Genomic DNA, 8386 nt, shown 5'->3' on the forward strand with positions numbered 1-8386 from the left:
TAATGTGCTATATGTAAGTGTATGGGAAAGTAGTTGTCTGTGCACACAATATGCAAAAAAGGACATTGTTTTTTGCAGCCGTGTAAATAAGTGACATGTCGCGGATGCTAAAATTTTTCCTTTTTTTTTTAACATATTTTGTGCAAAACAATCACTTTTTCATAAATTTACATAAAGCATATTAACCCCTTGGGGACGGAGCCCATTATGACCCTAAGGACTGGAGCATTTTTTGCAAATCTGACCACTGTCACTTTAAGCATTAATAACTCTGGAATGCTTTTAGTTATAAATTTGATTCCGAGATTGTTTTTTCGTGACATATTCTACTTTATGTTAGTGGTAAATTTTCGGCGATACTTGCATCCTTTCTAGGTGAAAAATTTGAAAATTTCATGAAAAATTTGAAAATTTTGCATTTTTCTAACTTTGAAGCTCTCTACTTATAAGGAATATGGATATTCCAAATAAATTATGTATCGATTCACATATACAATATATCTACTTTATGTTTGCATCATAAAATTGACGAGTTTTTACTTTTGGAAGACATCAGGGGGCTTCAAAGTTCAGCAGCAATTTTCCAATTTTTCGCAAAATTTTCTAAATCGGAATTTTTAAGGAAGCAGTTCAGGTTTGAAGTGGATTTGAAGGGTCTTCTGGTTAGAAATACCCGATAAATGACCCCATTATAAAAACTGCACCCCTCAAAGTATTCAAAATGACAATCAGTAAGTGTGTTAACCCTTTAGGTTTTTAACAGGAATAGCAGCAAAGTGAAGGAAAAAATTCAAAATCTTCATTTTTTACACTGGCATGTTCTTGTAGACCCAGTTTTTGAATTTTTACAAGGGGTAAAAGGAAAAAAATCCTCTCAAAATTTGTAACCCAATTTCTCTCGAGTAAGAAAATACCTCATATGTGTATGTCAAGTGTTCGGCGGGTGCACTAGAGGGCTCAGAAGCGAAGGAGCAACAATGGGATTTAGGAGAGTGAGTTTTTCTGAAATGGTTTTCGGGGGGCATGTCCCATTTAGGAAGCCCCTATGGTGCCAGGACAGCAAAAAAAACCACATCGCACACTATTATGGAAACAACACCCCTCAAGGAACACAACAAGGGGTACGGTGAGCCTTAACACCCCACAGGTGTTTGACAACTTTTTGTTAAAGTCGGATGTGTAAATGAAAAAAAAAAATTTTTCCACAAAAATGCTGGTTTTTCCCCAAATTTTACTTTTTTTACAAAGGGTAATAGGAGAAAATGCCGCCCAAAATTTGTAACCCCATTTCTTCTGAGTATGGAAATACCCCATATGTGGACGTCAAGTGCACTGCGAGCGAACTACAATGCTCAGAAGAGAAGGAGCACCATTGAGCTTTTAGAGAGATAATTTGTTTGGAATGGAAGTCGGGGGCCATGTGCATTTACAAAGCCCCCCGTGGTGCCAGAACAGTGGACCCCCCCACATGTGACCCCATTTTGGAAACTTCACCCCTCACGGAATGTAATAAGGGGTGCAGTGAGCATTTACCCCCCACTGGCGTTTGACAGATCTTTGTAACAGTGGGCTGTGCAAACAAAAAAATTAAATTTTTCATTTTCACAGACCACTGTTTCAAAAATCTGTCAGACCCCTGTGGGGCGTAAATGCTCACTGTACCCCTTATTACATTCCGTGAGGGGTGTAGTTTCCAAAATGGGGTCACATGTGGGTATTTTTTATTTTGCATTTATGTCAGAACCGCTGTAAAATCAGCCACCCCTGTGCAAATCACCAATTTCGGCCTCAAATGTACATGGTGCGCTCTCACTCCTGAGCCTTGTTATGCGCCCGCAGAGCATTTTACGCCCACATATGGGGTATTTCCGTACACAGCAGAAATTGCGTTACAAATTTTGGGGGTCTTTTTTTCCTTTTACCTCTTGTGAAAATAAAAAGTAAAGGGCAACACCAGCATGTTAGTGTAAAACATTTTTTTTTTTACACTAACAGGCTGGTGTAGACCCCAACTTTTCCTTTTCAGAAGGGGTAAAAGGAGAAAAAGCCCCCCAAAATTTGTAGTGCAATTTCTCCCGAGTACGGAAATACCCCATATGTGGCCCTAAACTGTTTCCTTGAAATACGACAGGGCTCCAAAGTGAGAGAGCACATGCGCATTTGAGGACTAAATTAGGGATTGCACAGGGGTGGACATAGGGGTATTCTACGCCAGTGATTCCCAAACAGGGTGCCTCCAGCTGTTGCTAAACTCCCAGCATGCCTGGACAATCAGTGGCTGTCCGGAAATGCTGGGAGTTGTTGTTTTGCAACAGCTGGAGGCTCCGTTTTGGAAACACTGCTGTACAATACGTTTTTTATTTTTATTGGGGGGGGGACAGTGTAAGGGGGTGTATATGTAGTGTTTTACTCTTTATTAGGTGGTAGTGTAGTGTAGTGTAGTGTTTTTAGGGTTCATTCACACTGGCGGGTTACGGTGAGTTTCCCGCTAGGAATTTGCGCTGCGGCGAAAAATTTGCCGCAGCTCATACTTGAAGCAGGAAACTTGCTGTAAACCCGCCCGTGTGAATGTACCCTGTACGTTCACATGGGGGGGGGGGGGGGGCAAACCTCCAGCTGTTTCAAAACTACAACTCCCAGCATGCACGGTCTGTCAGTACATGCTGGGAGTTGTAGTTTTGAAACAGCTGAAGGCACACTGGTTGGAAAACCTTCAGTTAGGTTCTGTTACCTAACTCAGTATTTTCCAACCAGTGAGCCTCCAGCTGTTGCAAAACTACAACTCCCACCATGCATGGTCTGTCAGTACATGCTGGGAGTTGTAGTTTTGCAACAGCTGGAGGCACACTGGTTGGAAAACCTTCAGTTAGGTTCTGTTACCTAACTCAGTATTTTCCAACCAGTGAGCCTCCAGCTGTTGCAAAACTACAACTCCCAGCATGCACGGTCTGTCAGTACATGCTGGGAGTTGTAGTTTTGAAACAGCTGGAGGCACACTGGTTGGAAAATACTGAGTTAGGTAACAGAACCCAACTCAGTATTTTCCAACCAGTGTGCCTCCAGCTGTTGCAAAACTACAATTCCCAGCATGTCTGATCACAGAAGGGCATGCTGGGAGATGTAGTTATGCAACAGCTGGAGGTACGCAACTACAACTCCCAGCATGCCGAGACAGCTGTTTGCTGTGTGGGCATGCTGGAATTTGTAGTTTTGCAACATCTGGAGTGCTACAATTTAGAGACCACTGAACAGTGATCTCCAAACTGTGGACCTCCAGATGTTGCAAAACTACAACTCCCAGCATGCCCAGACAGCAAACAGCTGTGTGGGCATGCTGGGAGTTGTAGTTTTGCAAGATCTAGAGGGCAGTATAGAGATCACTGTGCAGTGGTCTCTAAACTGCAGACCTCCAGCTGTTGCAAAACTACAAATTCCAGCATGCCCACACAGCAAACAGCTGTCTGGGCATGCTGGGAGTTGTAGTTTTGCAACATCTGGAGGGCTACAGTCTAGAGACCACTATAGTGGTCTCAGACTGTAGCCCTCTAGATGTTGCTAGGCAACTACTCACCGGCTTCCGTCGCATCCGGGAGCCGTCCTCTTCTGCCGCACGCCGCCGCAGATCTTCGTCGCCGCCGCCGATCCCCGTCGCTCCGCTGCCTCCGGAGGGGTAAGTGGACTCCGGCGCCGCTCCTCTTCATTTTCCCCGTTCTGCCCCGCCTATTGTGGGAGGGCAGGACGGGGAAAACGGAAGTAAACCCCTCCGCCCCAGATCTGCTATTGGTGGTCGCGTCTAGACCACCAATAGCAGGGATAGGAGGGGTGGCACCCATGCCACCTCACTCCTATCGCTACAGGGGGATCGTGGGTGTCTTAGACACCCGCGATCCTCCTTCTATTCCGGGTCACCGGGTCACCATAGACCCGTAATGACCCGGAATCGGCGCAAATCGCAAGTGTGAATTCACTTGCGATTTGCGCCGATCGCCGACATGGGGGGGTCTAATGACCCCCCTGGGCATTTGCACGGGGTGCCTGCTGATAGATATCAGCAGTCACCCCGGCCCGGTCCCCGCCCGGCGCGCGGCGGGGGCCTAAATTCCCACGGGCGTATGGATACGCCCTTCGTCCTTAAGTACCAGGACGCAAGGGCGTATGCATACGCCCTTTGTCCCCAACAGGTTAAGCATTAATAACTCTGGGATGCTTTTACTTATAAATTTGATTCCGAGATTGTTTTTTCGTGACATATTCTACTTTATGTTAGTGGTAAATTTTCGGCGATACTTGCATCCTTTCTTGGTGAAAAATTCTAAAATTTCATGAAAAATTTGAACATTTTGAATTTTTTTTAACTTTGAAGCTCTCTGCTTATAAAGAATATGGATATTCCAAATAAATTATACATTGATTCACATATACAATATGTCTACTTTATATTTGCATCATAAAATTTATGAGTTTTTACTTTTTGAAGACACCAGAGGGCTTCAAAGTTCAGCAACAATTTTCCAATTTTTTGCAAAATTTTCAAAATCTGAACTGGTCCCTGAAAAATTCCGGTTTGTAGTGGATTTGAAGGGTCTTCTGGTTAGAAATACCCGATAAATGACCCCATTATAAAAACTGCACCCCTCAAAGTATTCAAAATGACATTCAGTAAGTGTGTTAACCCTTTAGGTGTTTCACAGGAATAGCAGCAAAGTGAAGGAGAAAATTCAAAATCTTCCATTTTTTACACTGGCATGTTCTTGTAGACCCAGTTTTTGAATGTTTACAAGGGGTAAAAGGAAAAAAAATCCTCTCAAAATTTGTAACCCAATTTCTCTCGAGTAAGAAAATACCTCATATGTGTATGTCAAGTGTTCGGCGGGTGCACTAGAGGGCTCAGAAGCGAAGGAGCAACAATGGGATTTAGGAGAGTGAGTTTTTCTTAAATGGTTTTTGGGGGGCATGTCCCATTTAGGAAGCCCCTATGGTGCCAGGACAGCAAAAACCCCCACATCGCACACTATTATGGAAACGACACCCCTCAAGGAACGTAACAAGGGGTATAGGGAGCCTTAACACCCCACAGGTGTTTGACAACTTTTTGTTAAAGTCGGATGTGTAAATGAAAAAAATATATTTTTCCACTAAAATGCTGGTTTTTCCCCAAATTTTACTTTTTTACAAAGGGTAATAGGAGAAAATGCCCCCCAAAATTTGTAACCCCATTTCTTCTGAGTATGGAAATACCCCATGTTTGGACGTCAAGTGCACTGCGAGCGAACTACAATGCTCAGAAGAGAAGGAGCGCCATTGAGCTTTTAGAGAGATAATTTGTTTGGAATGGAAGTCGGGGGCCATGTGCATTTACAAAGCCCCCCGTGGTGCCAGAACAGTGGACCCCCCCACATGTGACCCCATTTTGGAAACTACACCCCTCACGGAATGTAATAAGGGGTACAGTGAGCATTTACACCCTACTGGCGTTTGACAGATCTTTGGAACAGTGGGCTGTGCAAACAAAAAAATTACATTTTTCATTTTCACGGATCACTGTTCCAAAAATCTGTCAGACACTTGTGGGGCGTAAATGCTCACTGTACCCCTTATTACATTCTGTGAGGGGTGTAGTTTCCAAAATGGGGTCACATGTGGGTATTTATTTTTTTGGGTTTATGTCAGAACCGCTGTAAATTCAGCCACCCCTGTGCAAATCACCAATTTAGGCCTCAAATGTACATGGTGCGCTCTCACTCTTGAGCCTTGTTGTGCGCCCGCAGAGCATTTTACGCCCACATATGGGCTATTTCTGTACTCAGGGAAATTGCGTTACAAATTTTGGGGGTCTTTTTTTCCTTTTACCTCTTGTGAAAACAAAAAGTAAAGGGCAACACCAGCATGTTAGTGTAAAAAAAAAAAAAATTACACTAACAGGCTGGTGTAGACCCCAACTTTTCCTTTTCATAAGGGGTAAAAGGAGAAAAAGCCCCACAAAATTTGTAGTGCAATTTCTCCCGAGTACGGCGATACCCCATATGTGTCCCTAAACTGTTTCCTTGAAATACGACAGGGCTCCAAAGTGAGAGAGCTCCATGCGCATTTGAGGACTAAATTAGGGATTGCATAGGGGTATTCTACACCAGTGATTCCCAAATAGGGTGCCTCCTGCTGTTGCTAAACTCCCAGCATGCCTGGACAGTCAGTGGCTGTCCGGAAATGCTGGGAGTTGTTCTGCAACAGCTGGAGGCTCCGTTTTGGAAACACTGCTGTACAATACGTTTTTCATTTTTATTGGGGGGGACAGTGTAAGGGGGTGTTTATGTAGTGTTTTACTCTTTATTAGGTGTTAGTGTAGTGTGGTGTAGTGTTTTTAGGGTACGTTCACACTGGCGGGTTACGGTGAGCTAGGAATTTGCGCGGCGGCGAAAAATTTGCCGCAGCTCATACTTAAAGCAGGAAACTTGCTGTAACCCCCCCCCCCCCCGTGTGAATGTACCCTGTACGTTCACGTGGGGGGGGGGGGGGAACCTCCAGCTGTTTCAAAACTACAACTCCCAGCATGCACGGTCTGTCAGTACAAGCTGGGAGTTGTAGTTTTGAAACAGCTGGAGGCACACTGGTTGGAAAATACTGAGTTAGGTTCTGTTACCTAACTCAGTATTTTCCAACCAGTGTGCCTCCAGCTGTTGCAAAACTACAATTCCCAGCATGATTGATCACAGAAGGGCATGCTGGGAGATGTAGTTATGCAACAGCTGGAGGTACGCAACTACAACTCCCAGCATGCCGAGACAGCTGTTTTCTGTGTGGGCATGCTGGAATTTGTAGTTTTGCAACATCTGGAGTGCTACAATTTAGAGACCACTGAACAGTGATCTCCAAACTGTGGACCTCCAGATGTTGCAAAACTACAACTCCCAGGATGCCCAGACAGCAAACAGCTGTTTGGGCATGCTAGGAGTTGTAGTTTTGTAATATCTAGAGGGCAGTATAGAGATCACTGTGCAGTGGTCTCTAAACTGCAGACCTCCAGCTGTTGCAAAACTACAAATTCCAGCATGCCCACACAGCAAACAGCTGTCTGGGCATGCTGGGAGTTGTAGTTTTGCAACATCTGGAGGGCTACAGTCTAGAGACCACTATAGTGGTCTCAGACTGTAGCCCTCTAGATGTTGCTAGGCAACTACTCACCGGTTTCCGTCGCATCTGGGAGCCGTCCTCTTCTGCCGCACGCCGCCGCAGATCTCCGTCGCCGCCCGGCGATCCCAGTCGCTCCGCTGCCTCTGGAGGGGTAAGTGGACTCCGGCGCAGCTCCTCTTCGTTTTCCCCGTTCTGTCCCGCCTATTGTGGGAGGGCAGGACTGGGAAAAAGAAAGTAAACCCCCCCCCCCCGCCCCAGATCTGCTATTGGTGGTCGCGTCTAGACCACCAATAGCAGAGATAGGAGGGGTGGCAACTCTGCCACCTCACTCCTATTGCTTTAGGGGGATCGTGGGTGTCTTAGACACCCGCGATCCCCCTTCTATTCCGGGTCACCGGGTCACCATAGACCTGTAATGACCCGGAAGTGTGAATTCACTTGCGATTTGCGCCGATCGCCGACATGGGGGGGTCTAATGACCCCCCTGGGCATTTGCAAGGGGTGCCTGCTGATAGATATCAGCAGTCACCCCGCCCGGTCCCCGCCCGGGGCGCGGCGGGGGCCGAAATTCCCACGGGTGTATGGATACGCCCTTCGTCCTTAAGTACCAGGACGCAAGGGCGTATGCATATGCCCTTCGTCCCCAACAGGTTAATGTTAAAAATACTGACACAACCTTTCTCCTTACACATATTGTATTTTGTGGACAAATTTTTTTTTAAATAAAATATGCCTGAAATACACTTTATGTACCTAGCCTGTTAAGGTAAGACAATTTCACATGATAAAAACCTCTAAATAAAGCATACAGTTACAAAATAACACTGGTATATAAGGAGAAATATCACCATACATATTACCATCATATTGTTTCTGACCAAATCCTGTATACTGAGACCAATATTACCAATAATACCAGTATAAAAAGGAGGAGTATTATCACTATACAGTACATATCAACATCATACTGTTACTGACCAAATCCTGTATACTGAAACGAATATTAACAATAATACCAGTATACAAATAAGAATAATACTGCTACACCATGACCACTACCATTACCACCACAAAGTGACTGTATTAAAACCACTGAAAAGAAACCAATATCCCCAATACAAAGCCAATATAGTAGTGACCCTGGCTCTATACAGGCACTGCAGACTGTATAAGTGATTACAGTGCAGTTACATCACAGAAAGCGTCTTCTTCGAGTCGTTCTCTTATCTTTTTTTCTCTGTCTTGCTTAGATCATCAT

The sequence above is a fragment of the Hyla sarda genome, chromosome 1, assembly GCF_029499605.1.
Source record: "Hyla sarda isolate aHylSar1 chromosome 1, aHylSar1.hap1, whole genome shotgun sequence".
Taxonomy (NCBI): domain Eukaryota; kingdom Metazoa; phylum Chordata; class Amphibia; order Anura; family Hylidae; genus Hyla; species Hyla sarda.